General features: G+C 50.5%; 1 protein-coding gene and 1 non-coding gene across 2 annotated transcripts in view; one reads left to right on the plus strand and one right to left on the minus strand.

Moving 5' to 3' along the window:
- Positions 1–19835, minus strand: part of Gat (GABA transporter) — a 544138-nt gene that overhangs the window by 149605 nt on the left and 374698 nt on the right. The window lies entirely within an intron of this gene.
- On the plus strand, positions 13277–13349 carry TRNAS-UGA (transfer RNA serine (anticodon UGA)). The gene has a single exon. It is a non-coding gene; the product is annotated as a tRNA-Ser (tRNA).

Here is a 19835-nt window from a genome sequence, read left to right on the forward strand (position 1 = left end):
TCATGACACCAGCGCCAAGACTTCAGACCCTTGGAAATTTTATCGTGATTGTTGTCTATATCTAGATACGCATACTATTTATCGTGCAGCGTAATGCTTGTCTGATTGACGCAATCACTACCGCTTTTCCTAATATGGTATCCCTCAACTATTTCACGAGTTGTTTGATTTTTGTGTTTAAAAATAATCTATGTGTCACCAAAGCGTGGCTTACACTCACCGTTGCTGCAGTTTTCGTAGTGCATAGCAAGATGAGTATAACTTGCGCATTTCAGCGACGCGTTGTGTTCCCTAAGTTGATTGCTTACGCATCTGCCGGATTGCCCCACAGATATTTTACCGCAAGGGAAGGAGATCAGGTAAGCCACCCAATTTCTGCATTTAACAAACTTGTTCTGATGATTAAGAGAACAATTCATTGGTTATATTGTTTTGTGTATGCGCGGGAAGATACGCGAGAGCTTATTTCTTGCAGTTAGTCAACGTTGTACCACTTCCAATGTTTCTCAAATTCTGTGCGAATTATGTGCATAAGGAACAAAAGCCACTTCCCCCTCCCTCTCATTTGACGGTTACTTCTTTTCGCCCTTTAGTTCCATGCCTATATTATTGCATACCGATAGGATTACCTTCGTAGGGTAACTTGAATTCTGGAATTTTTCCAGCTAGCCTTTTAAACTCTCACTCATAGAATACACACATATTTTTTGCAAAGCTGACGTAATACCGGCCTTGACTGTGCCCCTTTTAATTAACTTGGAATGCCCGGACGCGAAACTCAGAACAGGTTTCACAGTCTTTGGTCGGTAGCACCAGCATATAGGCTATTTAGTGAGGACCAGTCGCAACTTTTGAAATTCTAATTCATTATTCTTAGGAACTTCGGTAGTGAAAGTGAGCCCCATGCTATCTTCTTCAAAAAACTTTTAAACATTCACCAATTCCCGAGAAGAATCCCTCTTCTGTCTGAAGATGCGGAAATCATCAACGTACCTGAAGATGTCATTTGCAATGCAGAAAAGTTGACGTTCGACTTCTTTGTCAAACTCGCTCAAAAATATTGCGCTAAGTATTGATGCAACTGGGCACCCTATGCATACTCCCGACCGCTAGATGAATAACTTCTTTTCCCGAGCCACGAACGTTGATCCTGCGCCGTCCTGTATACCTCTCTATTTGTATCCCCGTCTTGCGTGAGCTTCAATGAAATTTCAAACATCAACGTCAGCTGTCTAGCTCAGCTCACTATCCTATTACCAATTTAGAGATATGCGTTCTTAATGTTTGCGACGAAATGCATTGGTGCTCCAGTAATTAACTTTCTTCAATATATAGGCAAATGCATTTTCTTAAAAAAGGTAAGCGGCATAACAGTGCATTTTTACTTCAAATTTGAGAGCGCGTATTTCAAAACTGGTACTAGCTTCAAGTGTGTGTGCCTTGTGAAATCACTCGCTTCAGTTTGTGTATTGAAATATGTGCGCTGAAGTAATTAGTTCGAAATGTTATTATGGAGCTTTTGTTAAATCCTCAATTATCCATTTGGATTTTCAGTGTAAGTACTGTCCACCTCGCCGGTTAATTCAGCAGAATAAGTAAATCAGTGCATATGCCCGAGGCGGTATACTTTGTCGAAAACATCCGGTATTTATGTGTATGATTACTGGCCTGCCATGTACCTGAGACGAGCTTTTATACCCACGATACCACGTGAAGGCCACGCGTAACGTTGCATTTGTCAATTAGGATCGCTTTCGTCCGAGCGGGCTTTTTTTTAATGCGTGAGCACTAGGAGATTCTATAGGACCTCTGGGAGGTGTATGTGTACTTTGTGGAATTCGCTCATCTCCACGCAGCCCATTGTCAAAATAAATGTTATCAAAGTTGATCCGGTGGGTACAAGCGACAGCGCTGCGGCAACACGAACTGGTGGGGGCGCCGCCGCAAGGTGCGTTGATGACGTAAGCAAAGTACTGCATACTGCAGGTGGTGGCGTTTGGTATATATATATATATATATATATACAAGACCCGCCGTGGTTGCTCATTGGCTATGGTGTTGGGCTGCTGAGCACGAGGTCGCGGGATCGAATCCCGGCCACGGCGGCCGCATTTGTATGGGGGCGAAATGCGAAAACACCCGTGCACTTAGATTTAGGTGCACGTTAAAGAACCCCAGGTGGTCAGAATTTCCGGAGTCCTCCACTACGGCGTGCCTCATAATCAGAAAGTGGTTTTGGCACGTAAAACCCCATAATTTAATATATACAAGATGGCGTCCCGTAGCACGAAATGGGTGGCTTGGCGACGAAGGGCTCGAGGGCATTGTTAGAATCTGGGTCGCAAGCCCCAAGGGTAGCGTTGGCCTGGCGGCCTGGGGCACTGGAAGCATCCGAAGGTCCCGGCAAAGCATGAGTCGACTGGTAACAGAACAACTTGTTTATTCTAACATCGCAAAAGAGCGGCCGGTCAGGTCGACCGAAGTGGAGAGACGGGAGTGCACGTTACTCAACAGAAGAAATCGGAGCCTCTCTCTTGGCGTCCGGGGGCAGCTGCTCTTATACTTTCGCAGTTGAGGGCAAGAAGGAAGGCCTCGTGACGAGACCACGTGACGGCGGGTACGGACAGACTGAGAGACACGTTGAGACGAGTGTAGTGACGCATCGCCAAGCTGGCGCCTGTCAGACCTCCTCGCTTCACACTTGGGGAGCTCCTCTCCCCGGCTGCCGCGCTTTGACAAGCGTGGGCACACACACACACACGCACACACGAAGACACGTGGCACTGAAACACGCCTGGACGCGCTTGGCGGGGAGACTGCGGGAGCTCCGAACGGGCCAAAATGTCCGCCGCTTTGAACGAAGCTCCGGCGTCCGTTGCATCCGCGCCGGCTATACCGCGCGTTGTAGGCGAAACGTAACAGACCGCCCCGCCGGGGGAAGGAGATCCCGATGGTCAGGGGACTGCATCCGCTGTCCGGAGGGATGTCGCTCGATGATGCTCATAACCGAAGTCGGGCGTCCTTCGGCGTTTCTTGAGCGCAGCGCACAGAGAAGGCCTCGTTCTCTCGTTCAGGTTCACCCAGGACACTGCAAAGTGACTTCGGGAGAGTTGACATTTTTGCTCTCGTTCCCGGCAAGCGTTAGAACTACGCCGAAACTCAACCGCTCAGTCAGCAAGCACGGCACAACCCTCACTAAGCCCTGCCAGGCTCTTTCCCCTTTTATACTACTGCCTAGTTCCTTACAGTAGTTTAGCAGCACTCAGAACGCGCCCATAAATCGGAAAATTGCACTAGAAAGCACATCATCACTTTGAAACACTACACAAAAGCAATATGTTAAAAATCCTGCCTCAGGAAGAAAAACATCAGTAACAAGCAATTTTGAGGCTGATTCCCACGTTAGGGGCTTCGACTTAAGCCATCGGCGTTACCGTTGAGACTCCCCTTTTTGTAACGCACCTCAAAGGAATGTTGTTGCAAAGCGAGGCTCCAGCGCAGGAGGCGGCCATTTTTGGGAGAGATGGTCTGCAGCCATTGGAGAGGGCAGTGATCCGTCTCAATGATAAACCTCGAGCCGGCTAGGTAGCATGACAATTTCTGAACGGCCCACACGATACACGCACACTCTTTCTCGGTGGCGCTGTACGCCTGCTCACGACTGGTCAGCTTACGACTAGCATACAGGACGGGGTGTTCCACTTCTCCATTTTCCCGTTGGCACAGTACAACGCCCATGCCTCGCTCACTAGCATCACACTGAACAACGAACCCTTTTGTGTAGTCGGGCGATCGTAGCACAGGCTGGCTTGTTAGGGCGCTCTTTAGGGCGCTAAAAGCTCTTTCCTTCGTCTCATCCCAGACGACTGTTTGCGGCTCTGTCTTTCTTAGAGCATCCGTCAAGGGAGCCGCGATATCAGAGTACCTGGGGATGTACCTCTGATAGTAGCCGGCGACACCTAAGAACGACCGAATATCGGTCTTCGTGCGCGGTTGCGGGAAGTCTCGCACAGCGGCCACCTTTATTTCAGAGGGGCGGCGACGACCCCGACCAATCACGTGACCGAGGTAGACAACCTCGGCCTGTGCTAACTGGCACTTGGGAGCCTTGACTGTCAAGCCCGCATCGCGCAGGCGTGTTAGCACTGCCCGCAAGTGGGCCATATGCTCAGGCCAGGATGCGGAGAATATCGCTACGTCGTCTAGATACGGTAAAGCGAATTCTTGCTGTCCCCGCAACACTTTATCCATGAGGCTTGAAAAGCAGTATGGCGCGTTCTTCAAACCAAAACTCAAAACTTTAGGACGGAATGTCCCCATTGGTGAAATGAACGCCGCATACCTACTAGCCTCTTCTGTAAGTGGAACCTGCCAATAACCCCTGACAAGATCTAGGGTGGAAATAAACTGAGCGCTACTCACTCTCTCAAGGCGCTCCTCGATGTTAGGGATCGGATAAATTTGATCCTTAGTGATGGAATTAAGCCTGCGGTAGTCGACGCAAGGACGAGGTTCCTTGCCCGGTACCTCAACTAATATCAAAGGGGAGGTATAATCACTCTCACCCGCCTCAATAACACCGAGCTGTAGCATTTTCTTTACCTCAGCCTCCATAATATCGCTCTGGCGGGGTGACACCCGGTACGCCTTGGATCGTACTGGCTCTGGGGAGGTAAGTTCTATGTCATGAGTAAGGACAGAAGTCCTACCAGGCCTCTCAGAGAACAGACCTTGAAACTCTTGTAAGAGCTGGTGTAGTTCGGTTTTCTGCTCAGGCGACAGCGATGCTTTACTGATTAAGTCACTAATGACTTGATCGGTGTCTTTCCTGTTCGTTACTGAGCCTAGTCCCGGAAGCTCGACCGGTAGCTCTTCGGGAGCGTTTACCATCATACATACTACTGCTTCCCGTTGCATATAGGGTTTGAGCAGATTACAGTGGTAAACTTGCTGTGCTTTCCGTTTTCCTGGCAGACTGACCACGTAGTTAACGTCCGACAGTTTTTGAACAATCCGTGCTGGGCCCTCCCACTGCACGTCGAGTTTGTTCTTTAGCGACGTGCGCAATATCATGACCTCATCGCCCACCTCAAAACGACGGGCCCTGGCTGTCCGATCATAATAAACCTTGGCCCTCTGCTGGGCCTTTGCCATTGCTTCACCTGACAACTCCTGTGCCCTTCTTACGCGTTCGAGGAGCTTAAGCACGTACTCCACCACGACTGGGTCGTCGCCCCTGCCTTCCCACGATTCTCGAAGCATGCGAAGCGGTGATCGCAGCGAGCGACCGTACACCAGCTCAGCTGGCGAAAACCCCGTAGCCGCATGCGGCGCGGTCCGTAATGCAAACATCACCCCAGCAGACACAGCTCCCAGTCAGTTTGATGTTCAAAACACAATGCTCTCAACACGCGCTTCATGACGGAGTGGAGCTTCTCAACGGAATTCGACTGGGGGTGGTGCACTGAGCTGTGTAACAGCTTTACCCCGCACCTTTCGAGAAAGGCTGTCGTCAAAGCGCTAGTAAACACTGTGCCCTGATCTGATTGGATTTCCGCAGGAAAACCAACTCGCGCAAATATGGACAGTAGTGCATTGACTATCTCAACTGAGCTTAGTTCTTTAAGCGGCACTGCTTCAGGGAACTTTGTCGCTGGGCAGATCACAGTCAAAATGTGTCTGTACCCCGTGGCTGTTACCGGCAGAGGTCCCACTGTATCAATAACGAGCCGTCTGAAAGGCTCCGTAATGATAGGTACCAACTTCAACGGCGCCCTCGATTTGTCCCCTGGTTTGCCCACACGCTGACAGGTGTCGCATGTCTTCACAAAGTGGTCTGCGTCCCGAAAACACCCTGGCCAATAGTACTCTTGCAAGAGACGGTCCTTAGTTTTCTTAACTCCTAGGTGTCCGGACCACGAACCCCCATGCGACAAGCGCAACAGATCCTGACGGTAGCACTGAGGCACGATCAGCTGATCGAACTCCACTCCTCTGCGGTCTAGATACTTTCGGTACAGGACCCCACTTCTTTCCACAAAGCGAGCATTTTTCTTGGCGACACCTTCCTTGACAATGCAGCGTATGTTTTCTAGGCTGCCATCCTTCTTTTGCTCGGCTATCAAAGCCGCCCGGCTGACTTTTAGCATCCGTCTGACGTAGGCGCGATGAGCAAATCTGCAGATAGCTCTTCTAACTTTCCCGTGTCGGGCATTTCCTCTCCAGTATCTGGTGCCTTTAACGCTACAGGCTCAATTTTATTCAGTTCGGGCGTGCTCTGAATATCAGCTTGCTGCGCCTCCGATCCTTTCTCATTGTTCGACAACGTCGGCCCCGCAACTACTGCCTTTGCAGCGAGCTCCCGAACCTTCGATCTGGTTAAGGCCTGAACGCTAGCCTCACCAAACAAAAGCTCCTTCTCGCGCAGGAGGTGATCGGACCTGTTCGAAAATAGGTACGGGTACTGGGGGGGCAGCATAGATGACACTGCGGCCTCCGTCTCAAGCGCTCCGAAAGGTCCTTCAATAAGCCCTTTTGCTACGGGCAGACACACGCTATGAGCTTCCACGGCTTGCTTGATCCATGCACACTCGCCCGTGAACATATCGGGTTCTACGTAAGAGGGGTGAACTACATCCATTGTAGCTGCGGAATCGCGAAGCACTCGGCACTCTTTCCCGTTCACGAGGAGGTCTCGCATGTAAGGCTCGAGAAGCTTCATGTTCTCGTCAGTGCTGCATAATGACAAAAACACGACTTTTGTTTTTGTTTCTGGTGCGCCGAAAAGTGACCCGGCTTCTGGCACGTATAACAAACGCGTGCTTTCCTCGTCTCGAACCGCTTTCTGCGTTCGGCTTCGGCTGCCGCCGTCTCCTTACGTTCGGTCGGACTGCTTTCACTCGCATCCGCACTACGTGTGTCCCCCTTTGCTCTCATGGGCGTGAACTTCGGCCTCTCAAACTTGGAGCCAAATTCACCCTTTTGACCGTCCTTAGCTCCGCGAGCACGACGCGTCACAAACTCCTCGGCTAGCTCGGCGGCTCTACCCACCGTACTAACGTCTGGCCTATCCAAGACCCAGTACCGCACGTTCTCAGGTAACCGACTATAAAACTGTTCTAGCCCGAAACACTGCAGAACTTTCTCGTGGTCACCAAACGCTTTCTCTTCTTTGAGCCACTCCTGCATGTTTGACATTAGCCTGTAGGCAAACTGTGTATATGACTCACTTTTGCCTTTCTCATTTTCCCGAAACTTCCGACGGAACGCCTCCGCGGACAGCCTGTACTTTTTTAGCAGACTCGATTTCACTTGGTCGAAATCCTCTGCCTCCTCTCTCTTCAAGCGAGCGACTACGTCGGCCGCCTCGCCGGGTAACAAAGTGAGCAAGCGCTGTGGCCACGTTTCCCGAGAGAACCCCTGCTTCTCGCACGTTCGCTCAAAGTTAACCAGGAACAAACCAATGTCCTCTCCAAGCTTAAACGGCCGCATCAGGTCAGTCATTTTGAACGATACTCGTTCTCCTGCACCGTGTGCCTGACTTCCATTACGAGCGCGTTCCATCTCTACCTCGAGACGCTTCATTTCCAAAGCGTGTTGCCGGTCGCGCTCTTCTTTTTCTTTTTCTTTTTGTTCTTTTCGTTCGCGCTCCTGTTTCTCTTTCTGTTCTTTTCGTTCGCGCTCATCTTTCTCTTTCTGTTCTGTACGTTCGCGCTCCTGTCTTTTTGCCGTCTCCCTCTCCTCAATGGTCTCAAGGCATTCCGACAGCTCGTCATCCTCAGCTTCTAACTCAAGAATAGCCCTTAGCAGTTCCGGTTTTCTGAGTTTGTCTGAGACATCCAGACCCAATTCTCTTGCAAGCTCCAGCAATTTCGGTTTGCGCAACGACTTCAAATCCATGGCTGCTCTGAATGCTGCTTTCTCTACTGCCTACTATTGTCTTGCCGCAAACTAACCCGGCAGCAACGACAACCACAATTACCAGCTCTGTTTCTGACACTAACAAAAGCCTGGCAAAACTCAGAAGAAGAAAGTCCCGCACTCACCAAACCTCGCAGCCAAGACCTCAGCGCAGTCGTTCCGCTGCAGGCAACCAGTCATCACACAGGGCTCGTTGCACTGCTCCCGGATGGTCGTTGTGCTGCTCAGCATACAGTCAACTGCATATCTTCGCTGCTGGCCTCCGTTGTCGCGATCTCACCGCTGGCAACCAGCTGTTAGAATCTGGGTCGCAAGCCCCAAGGGTAGCGTTGGCCTGGCGGCCTGGGGCACTGGAAGCATCCGAAGGTCCCGGCAAAGCATGAGTCGACTGGTAACAGAACAACTTGTTTATTCTAACATCGCAAAAGAGCGGCCGGTCAGGTCGACCGAAGTGGAGAGACGGGAGTGCACGTTACTCAACAGAAGAAATCGGAGCCTCTCTCTTGGCGTCCGGGGGCAGCTGCTCTTATACTTTCGCAGTTGAGGGCAAGAAGGAAGGCCTCGTGACGAGACCACGTGACGGCGGGTACGGACAGACTGAGAGACACGTTGAGACGAGTGTAGTGACGCATCGCCAAGCTGGCGCCTGTCAGACCTCCTCGCTTCACACTTGGGGAGCTCCTCTCCCCGGCTGCCGCGCTTTGACAAGCGTGGGCACACACACACACACGCACACACGAAGACACGTGGCACTGAAACACGCCTGGACGCGCTTGGCGGGGAGACTGCGGGAGCTCCGAACGGGCCAAAATGTCCGCCGCTTTGAACGAAGCTCCGGCGTCCGTTGCATCCGCGCCGGCTATACCGCGCGTTGTAGGCGAAACGTAACAGCATGTAGCCGTCGAAGAACTGTGAAGAATGTCAATGAGAGACACAATCCACGGTTCTTTCCTCTGTTCAGACGGCATGCCAGTAAGAGCAAGCGTAGCAACCGGGCACTCTATGGGTAAGGGTGGCGTTTCGTCGGATCGCATGGGCGATCGGGAGAGTGCATCGGCATCAGAATGTTGGCGCCCGGATCGATAGATGACGCGAATGTCAAATTCTTGGAGCCGAAGAGCCCAACGTCCAAGACGGCCTGACGGGTCTTTCAGTGACGCAAGCCAGCAGAGCGCGTGGTGGTCTGTCACAACATCGAACGGATGGCCATACAAGTAAGGGCGAAATTTGTTTAACGCCCAAACTATAGCCAAACATTCTTTTTCTGTGACGGAATAATTGGTTTCTGCCTTCGTGAGGGCACGACTCGCATATGCAACCACATATTCCGGAAAGCCAGGCTTGCGTTGCGCAAGGACGGCTCCAAGACCAACGCCACTGGCGTCCGTATGAACTTCGCTCGGTGCAGTCGGGTCATAGTGGCGTAGAACAGGCGGTGAGGTAAGCAGACGACGCAAAGTGGTGAAGGCTTGGTCACATGCCGGAGTCCAATAGCGAAGGCCACCGGGGCCAGCCAGGAGCTTCGTCAGGGGAGCGATGATGCAGGCAAAATTGCGCACAAAGCGTCGAAAATAAGAGCAAAGGCCGATAAAACTTCGGAGCTCTTTCAGTGTAGTCGGCCGCGGGAATTCGGCGACAGCGCGAAGTTTGTCAGGGTCGGGAAGGACGCCGTCTTTGGAAACGACATGGCCAAGTATGGCCAGCTGGAGGGCGCCGAAGCGGCACTTTTTCAAGTTGAGTTGAAGGCCGGCGGTGGCAAGGCAAATAAGGACTTCGCGTAGACGAGAGAGGTGAGTGGTGAAATCAGGGGAGAAAACTACCACGTCGTCTAAATAACACAGGCACGTCTTCCATTTGAGGCCTCGCAGAATATTGTCCATCATTTTTTCGAATGTCGCGGGCGCATTGCAGAGGCCAAATGGCATTACTGTAAACTCATACAGGCCATCAGGCGTAATGAAAGCTGTTTTCGAGCGGTCGGATTCATCCACTGGCACTTGCCATTAGCCCGATCGCAAGTCCAAAGAAGAAAAGAATTCAGCACCAGTAGACAATCCAGGGCGTCATCTATGCGCGGTAGAGGATAGACATCTTTTCGTGTAATCTTGTTGAGGCGTCGATAGTCCACACAGAAACGACTCGAGCCATCTTTTTTCTTAATGAGTAATACGGGCAATGACCAAGGGCTGCAGGATGGCTTGATAACACCACGGTCAAGCATGTCTTCAACTTGCTCGGCGATGACACGACGCTCGGTGGATGACACGCGGTACGGACGCTGGCGTAATGGTGCGTGATGTCCCGTATCAATGTGGTGAGAGACGGTACTTGTGCGGCCTAATGATGCTTGGTTCCAATCAAAAGAGGCGTGAAAATCATTTAAAAGAGTAATTAGTCGCTCACGTTGTGTCGGCTCGAGGTCATCCGCAATGGAGCGACAAAAACATCGGGTGGTACTCGGTTATATGGCACATGGGGTGTCAGTGCTGCTACGTTGGCAGTATCTACGTCGTCGGCCATAGGGAAATGCACAATAGCGTCAGCGTCCACAGACTCGACGGTACCAATAGTCTCGCCACAGTGCAAAGCTAAAGTGTATGAATTTGGGTTTGAAATCAGTATTTCTGCAGCACCATGGCGAACCGTGAGGAGGGCGAAAGGCAACAATATAGGCTGGCGGCGAATGAAGACGGCAGCGGGTGTAAACATGACCGTCGCTTCGGCAAGCGATGCACATGAAAGAGGGACAAATACAGCACTGTGAGGAGGAAGGTCAGTATCCGAAGCCACACAGATCCTGCTAAGATCCTGAACTTGAAAGTCGTGAGATGGCAAATCGCACAGAACGGAGAACTGAACCTCAGCATGTGCACAGTCAATGACGGCATGATGGCGCGACAGAAAATCCCAACCGAGAATGACATCGTCGGAGCAACAAGTTACCACAAAGAAATCAATCGAGTACAATATGTCTCGAATCAGCACCCTGGCAGTGCACATAGCGACTGGCTGAACTTGTTGTGCACTGGCTGTTCTAAGCAATGGAACCGAAGGCTTCATGGTCACTTTCCGCAATGCACGACAAAGCTTCTCACTAATCACGGATACAGCAGCACCTGTATCGACGAGCGCAAGGCATTTGATGCCATCAACGGACACTTCAATAACGTTAGCGGGGGAAAAACGAGGACTTTAATGTTCAGACGATGAAGCAGTTCGTGCCTCAGGAACTGCGGAAATCAGGTTTCCGCCTCAGTAGTACTGGCACTGGGTCTACGACGCATGGGTGAGAGTGAGCGCCGACGAGGGGAAGGCGAGCGACGAGTGCCGTAGAGCTGTGACTGCGGTGCCGGTATGTCATCAGCAGCGTAGACTTCCGGTGGTGGTCGCTGAGGCATACGGAAAGGTCGGAAGTCGGAGCTGGGTCGTCGCGGGGTGCCCACGAAGGCCGGCAAGCGCCGGCGGCAGAAGCGCACAACATGACCCGGGGTACCGCAGGCATAGCATATTGGGCGGTTGTCAGCAGTGCGCCAAGGATTTGGCCCCCGCTGCTGTGCACTGAAAAAGGGATCCACCGGCTGGCGAGGCGAAGGCGGTGGAGAGAACACCGGCGGGCGAGGCGCTGAAGGCGGAGGAGAGAATCCCTGTAGACGAGGCGCCCGTGCAACGGCTTCAGCATACGTCAGGGGCGCAGCCACGGGAGCCGGCTGACACGGAGGTGGAAGAGCTTCGGTCACTTGCTCTTGAATTATCTGTCGTAGCGCTGGAACATTGAGAAGGCTTCTCCGTGGTCGGCAAAATCGAGAGCTGTCGTGCGACCTCGTCGCGCACAAATTCTTTTATTTGCGTCAGCAAAGTTGTGTGGTTGTCGCCAATAATTAATGCGGCTAACGAATCTTCCGTAGGCGGTGGGCGCCGAGCTAAGATGCGTTGTTTCCGTAGCTCGTGAAAACTTTGGCACAAATTGATAACTTCGACCACGGTACGCGGATCCTTCGCTAACAACATCTGAAAGGCGTCCTCATCAATGCCTTTCATAATGTGTTTTATCTTGTCCTGTTCTGACATTGACGGATTCACGCGCTTACACAGGTCCATGACATCTTCGATGTAACTTGTGAAAGTTTCACCGTGATGTTGCGCACGCCCCCGTAAGCGTTGTTCTGCGCGAAGCTTGCGCACAGCGGGGCGCCCGAACACTTCTGCGAAACTTGTGTTGAATGTGCTCCATGTTGCGAAATCGTGTTCGTGGTTTCGGAACCAGAGGTTCGCGACGCCGGTTAAGTAAAACAGCACGTTGTGCAACTTGGTGACGTCGTCCCACTTGTTATGCTGGCTCACCCGTTCATAAAAAGACAACCAATCCTCCACGTCATGATCATCGGTGCCGCTAAAGATGGCAGGATCACGCTGGCGCAACGCACCGGAAACGATGACCGCCGGAGGCTGTGGTGCACCTTCCTGGGTGGTTTCGTCAGGCATGGTCGTAGCAGTCGGTAGCGTCCGGCTTCGGAGTTCCAGTTTCCAAGGTCTACCCAGCACCTCCACAAAATGAAAGGGGGTTTATTGCAGCTCGTATGCGGGATCACAAGTGGCTCTTGATCGCGAGTCCTAGCTGTTCGCATCAGCAGCCCGAGCTCGGGTCTCGCGCCGCAGCGGTGGCAGTCCGCACAGCGCCACATGCATGAGAAGCTCTGTAGGTCCGGTGTTTAGAAACGAAGGTGCACTTAGGAAAATTGCATCTTTAATGTTTTTAATGTTTCGGCCGTGGCACGGCCTTCATCAGAATAAACACACATACAAGTGCACACACACACACACACACACACACACACATATATATATATATATATATATATACATATATATATATATATATATATATATATATATATATATATATATATATATATATATATATATATATATATATATATATATATTGTAAGGAAGAAGAAGTGCGCCGTGCCGAGCTCCGCAGCCGGATCGCCAGCGCTACTGAAGTGGGGCTCGGGCTAGACGCTGTTCCTGGTTTTGAATGGCTAAGCCTACGCTGTTGCGTCTTCTTGTCCGCGTCCTTCGTGTCGTCCACAACCGTGTCGGACTTCTTTACCATAATATATATATATATATAAACGAGAAGAAAGGGGGTTAACCGAGGGGCCCGATTTTTATTAGTCATGATGAGGTCATATCATATATTAGTCACATCATCACGTTCTCGTGACGCCTGCGGCAACAAGGACGTTCCACGTCCGCCGCCAAGGTCTGGATGGTGGCGCTGGCTAACACTCCCAGGGTTCTACTAGTACACATTCCAAGAAAGTTCCCCCAAGAAAGTGGATGGGGAGACAGCGCCGCGGTAGCTCAATTGGTAGAGCATCGCACGTGAAATGCGAAGGTTGTGGGTTCGGTTCCCACTTGCGGCAAGTTGTTTTTTCATCCACTTTCATTTCCATTAACTTATCGTTTCTTTATTTCATTGATTAAGCCCAAGTAATTTCCCCTATGTTGTCCTTGGTGGCAGTGTTTGTTGGCTTCTCATGACATATATATATATATATATATATATATATATATATATATATATATATATATATGACCTTCCGTTTGTTATCGCCTTTAAGCGCCTGACAACCACTGAGGCTTATGCGCCGTTACCAAACGCGCTCGGCCGGCGGCAACCCCGGGCGGACCGTGTCTTGAAGGCGATCTGCGATGCCGACAAAGAGTGCCGACTGCAGGTGCCTTTTCGCGCTGTGTTCTCGCCGCTGTCTTAGCATAGAAAAGAGATATGTGGGCCCGTATCTTGAAAGCAATATGTGAAAGGGGCTGATTGCGGCGTGTGCTGAGAGCTCCGTGGTGCGCTGTTCTCACTGCTACGTTGGCGTTGAAGTGAGAGGCAGCACAAAAGTGAATTCGCTCGCTGCTGCGGGCGCTATCTTGACGGCGTTTATCTTATGGGAAGGACGCGCTGTTTTCTCGTTAGGTAAAGACAGAAATGCTTACGCACTTAAAATCGTCCCTTCGTCCGTCCAATAAGACGAACGCTGTCATGACAGGGCCTTAGCAGCGAGCCAAGTCACCTTCGTGCTGCCTCTTCCTTCAGCGCAAAGTAATCGGCGAGAACGCATCGCTCCCTTTGAAGATTGGGCGCACGCGTGTCGCTTCAACGCGAGACTGTCTCAGTCGCAGGCTGCTTTCGAGATGTGGCCCGCGTGACCGCGCCATACACTGCCGCCGCCGGAGTACGGTTGACAACGGTTTTCAATGGTTCGACGCGGTTGGATAACGCGCTAAAGAGCGATAACGGCTTAGAATGATGGGAACGTCATCATTGCGCCTGCTGCTGCCAGCTGCAGTAGCTTTCTTGCGTCATCGATTCACCTTGCCCTGCCGTTTGCAGCAGTTCCTGTAGCCGCATTGCTGTCGTTTACACTTTTTGGATCAAATTTCCTAATCATAATGACACGGGCTACATGGTGATGACTAAGTGCACAATGCTTACGCATACCTAGACAACTCCCAGACGAGTTCCGCGTGAAATTTTTAATCTGAAAGCATTATATGCCCCATTAGACGAAAATCCGGAAATTGTTGTCGGTGGCGTGACCCAAAAATGCTACCAAAAATGGCCGACGGGGCGACGAGTAAAAGCAACGTCAAAAAATTCGGAGCCGTTCTACTATGTGAAGATGGAAGAGTAGCGAAGGTGTATTGCTCAAGAGAGAGAGAGAAAAGGATCCATAGAAAGGCAGGAAGGTTAACCAGAGGCAGTTCCGGTTGCCTACCCTGCACGGAGAGACGAGAACTTAGCAGAGAGACGAGAACTAGGAGTCAGATTTCTGATTAATAAGAATATAGCTGGTAACATACAACATTTATATAGCATTAATGAGAGGGTGGCATGTCTTGTTGTGAAACTCAATAAGAGGTACAAACAGAAGATTGTACAGGGGTACGCCCCTACATCCAGTCATGATGACCAGGAAGTCGAAAGCTTCTATGAAGACGTGGAATCGGCAATGGATAGGGTGAAAACAAAATACACTATACTGATGGGCGATTTCAATGCCAAGGTAGGCAAGAAGCAGGCTGGAGACAAGGCAGTGGGGGAATATGGCATAGGCAATAGGAATAGCAGGGGAGAGTTATTAGTAGAGTTTGCGGAACAGAATAATATGCGGATAATGAAAAATTGCAGGGCGCCTAAGCTTCTCCTGCATGAGTGGAACGCGATAGCGTTATCGCACCCCATTTGCACCGCCTACTCAAACGCGCTACGCCAGCCAAACGTCGCGATCGGCAGAGATAGCCGGGCCCCGACGCGCCATGAAGGCGGACGTGGTCATGGGGCGAGTGGTGCGCCAGGTGTCGGGGCAGCGCCGTACATTGCGAGGAGGGGATGTTCTATTGTTTGCCGCAAGATGGCTCTGCTGTGCGCAGAGCGCAGAAGAAATTTAGCGGAAACGTACTTCGCTACTCGTGAAACTGCGACTTCTGTAAGTTACATGGTCATAATTACCGATATACACCGCAATATAGCTTTCTACGGCACGTTTCTAAGGCAACACCGCATTCACTAGAGGCGATTTTGTCGCGCTTTGAAGGAGCGAACTCGTGGCTGAGTGGTAGCGTCTCCGTCTCACACTCCGGAGACCCTGGTTCGATTCCCACCAGCCCATTTTGCAAGATGTTTTTTATTTATGAAGTGCCGTCTGGGATTTATCGCTCACGGCCAACGCCGCCGACGCCGACGACACCGGCTTTTCTGCGACACGAGCTCCTTAACGCTGTCGCGTTAATACCTTCTTCCGCAAGCGGGATAGCCGAAAGTGGACGTGAAGGAGCCCGAACGGCGAGACTAGAAATGAAATAGACTTCATACTCTGCGCTAACCCTGGTATCATACAAGATGTGGACGTGCTCGGTAAGGTGCGCTGCAGTGACCACAGGATCGTAAGAACTCGAATTAGCCTACACCTGAGGAGGGAACGGAAGAAACTGGTACGTGAGAAGCCGATCAATGAGTTAGCGGTAAGAGGGAAAATAGAGGAACTCCAGATCAAGCTACAGAATAGGTATTCGGCTTTAACTCAGGAAGAGGACCTTAGTGTTGAAGCAACGAACGACAATTTTGCGGGCATCATTAAGGAATGTGCAATAGAAGTCGGCGGTAACTCGGTTAGACAGGACACCAGTAAGCTATCGCAGGAGACGAAAGATCTGATCAAGAAACGCCAGTGTATGAAAGCCTCTAACCCCTACAGCTAGAATAGAACTGGTAGAACTTTCGAAGTTAATCAACAAGCGTAAGACAGCTGACATAAGGAAGTGTAATATGGATAGAATTGAACAAGCTCTCAGGCACGGAGGAAGCCTAAAAGCAGTGAAGCAGAAACTAGGAATTCGCAAGAATCAGATGTATGCGTTAGGACACAAAGCCGGCAATATCATTACTAATATGGATGAGATAGTTCAAGTGGCTGAGGAGTTCTATAGAGATTTATACAGTACGAGTGGCACCCACGATGATAATGGAAGAGAGAATAGTTTAGAGGAATTCGATATTCCACAAGTGACGCCGGAAGAAGTAAGGAAAGCCTTGGGAGCTGTGCAAAGGGGGAAGGCAGCTGGGGAGGATCACGTAACAGATTTGTTGAAGGATGGTGGGAACATTGTCCTAGAAAGACTGGCCACCCTGTATACACAATGCCTCATGACCTCGAGCGTACCGGAATCTTGGAAGAACGCAAACATAATCCTAATCCATAAGAAAGGGGACCCCAAAGGCTTGAAAAATTATAGACCGATCAGCTTACTGTCCGTTGCCTACAAGGTATTTACTAAGGCAATTGCAAATAGAATCAGGAACACCTTAGACTTCCGTCAACCAAAGGACGAGGGAGGATTCCGTAAAGGCTACTCAACAATAGATCATATTCACACTATCAATCAGGTGATAGAGAAATGTGCGGAATATAACCAGTCATTATATATAGCTTTCATTGATTACGAGAAAGCGTTTGATTCAGTTGAAACCTCTGCAGTCATGGAGGCATTGCGGAATCAGGGTGTAGACGAGCCGTATGTAAAATACTAAAAGATATATATAGCGGCTCCACAGCCACTGTAGTCCTCCATAAAGAAAGCAACAAAATCCCAATAAAGAAAGGCGTCAGGCAGGGAGATACGATCTCTCCAATGCTATTCACAGCGTGTTTACAGGAGGTATTCAGAGACCTGGATTGGGAAGAATTAGGGATAAGAGTAAATGGAGAATACCTTAGTAACTTGCGCTTCGCTGATGATATTGCCTTGCTTAGTAACTCAGGGGACCAACTGCAATGCATGCTCAATGACCTGGAGAGGCAGAGCAGAAGGGTGGGACTAAAAATTAATCTCCAGAAAACTAATGTTTAACAGTCTCGGAAGGGAACAGCAGTTTACGATAGGTAGCGAGGCACTGGAAGTGGTAAGGGAACACATCTACTTAGGACAAGTAGTGACTGCTGATCCGGATCATGAGACTGAAATAATCCGAAGAATAAGAATGGGCTGGGGTGCGTTTGGCAGGCATTCGCCGATCATGAACAGCAGGTTGCCATTATCCATCAAGAGAAAAGTGTATAACAGCTGTGTCTTACCAGTACTCACCTACGGGGCAGAAACCTGGAGGCTTACGAAAAGGGTTCTACTTAAATTGAGGACGACGCAACGAGCTATGGAAAAAAGAATGATAGGTGTAACGTTAAGGGATATGAAAAGAGCAGATTGGGTGAGGGAACAAACGCGCGTTAATGACATCTTAGTTGAAATCAAGAAAAAGAAATGGGCATGGGCAGGACATGTAATGAGGAGGGAAGGTAACCGATGGTCATTAAGGGTTACGGACTGGATTCCGAGGGAAGGGAAGCGAAGCAGGGGGCGACAGAAAGGTACATGACCACAATTAGTACATGACCGGGGTAGTTGGAGAAGTGTGGGAGAGGCCTTTGCCCGCCAGTGGGCGTAACCAGGCTGATGATGATGATGATGACCCTGCACGGGGTGAAGGGGAATAAAAAGAGAAAGAGCGGAAGGGGAAGATAGAAAGGAATAGAGACATGCACGACCAAACCACGTACACTACGGAGCGGTAGGGGGGGCGTTCTTACAGTTCATCGTGAAGCCCCGTAGACTGCAGAAACCTTAATAACGCGAGTAAGTCTTTTAGCATGGATGTTCTTTGGGATTACTGACCTAAAGCTTTGAGTTCTGATAGTGGATGATTGTCCAACTGGTCCAGTACTTTGCACAGCACTTGTGCTTGGGCACTATATCGCGCGAAGACACAGATAATATGGGCGAGCGTGTCATCGATGTTGCATGTGGCGCACGTGCGGCTGTTGGCCATTCCAACAAGGAAAGCATCCGAGTTCGTAAATGTAACGCCTAGCCACAGACGGCACAGCATGGTCTGTTGACGTCGTGGTAACTCAGGCGGTAGGTGCTTCCTTATGTCCGGAGACAACGAACGCAAACGGCACATGGTGAAAGCGTTCGAGTCCCACAGAGGCAAAGTACATTCACGGCACATCAGTCGCAGCCCAGCCACAGCGTCTGTTCGCGAAAGCGGAATCAAGACACGTTGACGAATTTCATGTGCACATCGGGCGGCTTCGTTGGCCTGGTCATTTCCGCTGATGCTGCAATGTCGTGGACGCCATTGAAAGATCAGGTTGTGCCCCTGGTCATGGCTGCGATGATACATGTGTCGAATGTCTGCGGCCAGTTGTTCATTGGGTCCGTGGTGCATTGGGCTTTGTAGCTCCGTCTGCGTTTGTATGCCTTGGAGGCACTAAAGACTGTCCATTGTTGGGGTGGTCTCTGATGAATGAAATAAAGTGCAGCACGGAGTGCCGCAAGTTCAGCACCCGTTGATGTGGTCACACATGAAGTTTTTAATTTGATTTCATCAGATTTTCCCGGGATGATGAATGCAGCAGCTGAGCTGTGAGTTTTATGGAGCCATCTGTGTGGACATGTTGCCGGAAATTGTGTACGCTGTGAATGTGTTGCAAAGTTGCTTGTTTCGAAGCTTGCAACGGGGCTGCAGCTTTCTTTCTGATTCGTAGAATTGTCAATTGCACTTGCGGCCGGTGCAGACACCACAATGGATCTGATAATCGCGTACCAGGCGTAAATTCTGATGGCAAGTAGGACTGATGTCTTACAACACTTTCGGCAAAGGCTGAATGTGGCCTCTTTTCTGGCAAGCAAGCAAGATGGTGTGAGGGAATCCGAGTCTGGTGTCGGATATGTGCTCACAGGGCCTCTGTACATTTTTTTGCAGAACCTAGTCATAGACACCTTCGCTGTAAAAATGCTCGAATTCAGCTCAACTTTGTAGGCCGGTTTCTGTAAACAAAGTCAATTATTAGAATTGAAAAGCAAATTGCGAACGTTTAGGTCTGGGTGAGAATCGAACCAGGGCTTACGCGGTGCGAGACAAGCACGCTTCCCCGACGCCACGCTTGGCTCCAGGGTTATGGTTGACTAAAGCTGTGCCTATTGGCTGCGTCATTGCACCCGTCACGCCGCTGCATCCGTCGCTGCCTCCCACGTGTCTCTTGATCTTCCGATATCATCGGTGCTGTGTCTACTGCGGTCCATTCTCGACGCCAAGTCATGACCGTATAAAATGAGGTGTGCCTAGTGAGTGCGTCATTGCACACGTCTCGTCGCTGCCTCACTTCGACTTTTAACGGTGGTGTGTCTGCCTCAGCAGCATCTGTGAAACGTGGTCGGCCACGGAAGCACGCCGCAGAAGACGAAGCAAGCGAACACAAGATAGAATGCCGTGCACGTTGTAAACCCTAGGAATAAATACCTAAACGAAAACATTTCCCCAAAGCGACTACAATGCTTTCGTG

Source organism: Dermacentor andersoni, chromosome 9, assembly GCF_023375885.2.
Source record: "Dermacentor andersoni chromosome 9, qqDerAnde1_hic_scaffold, whole genome shotgun sequence".
NCBI classification, from domain to species: Eukaryota; Metazoa; Arthropoda; class Arachnida; order Ixodida; family Ixodidae; genus Dermacentor; species Dermacentor andersoni.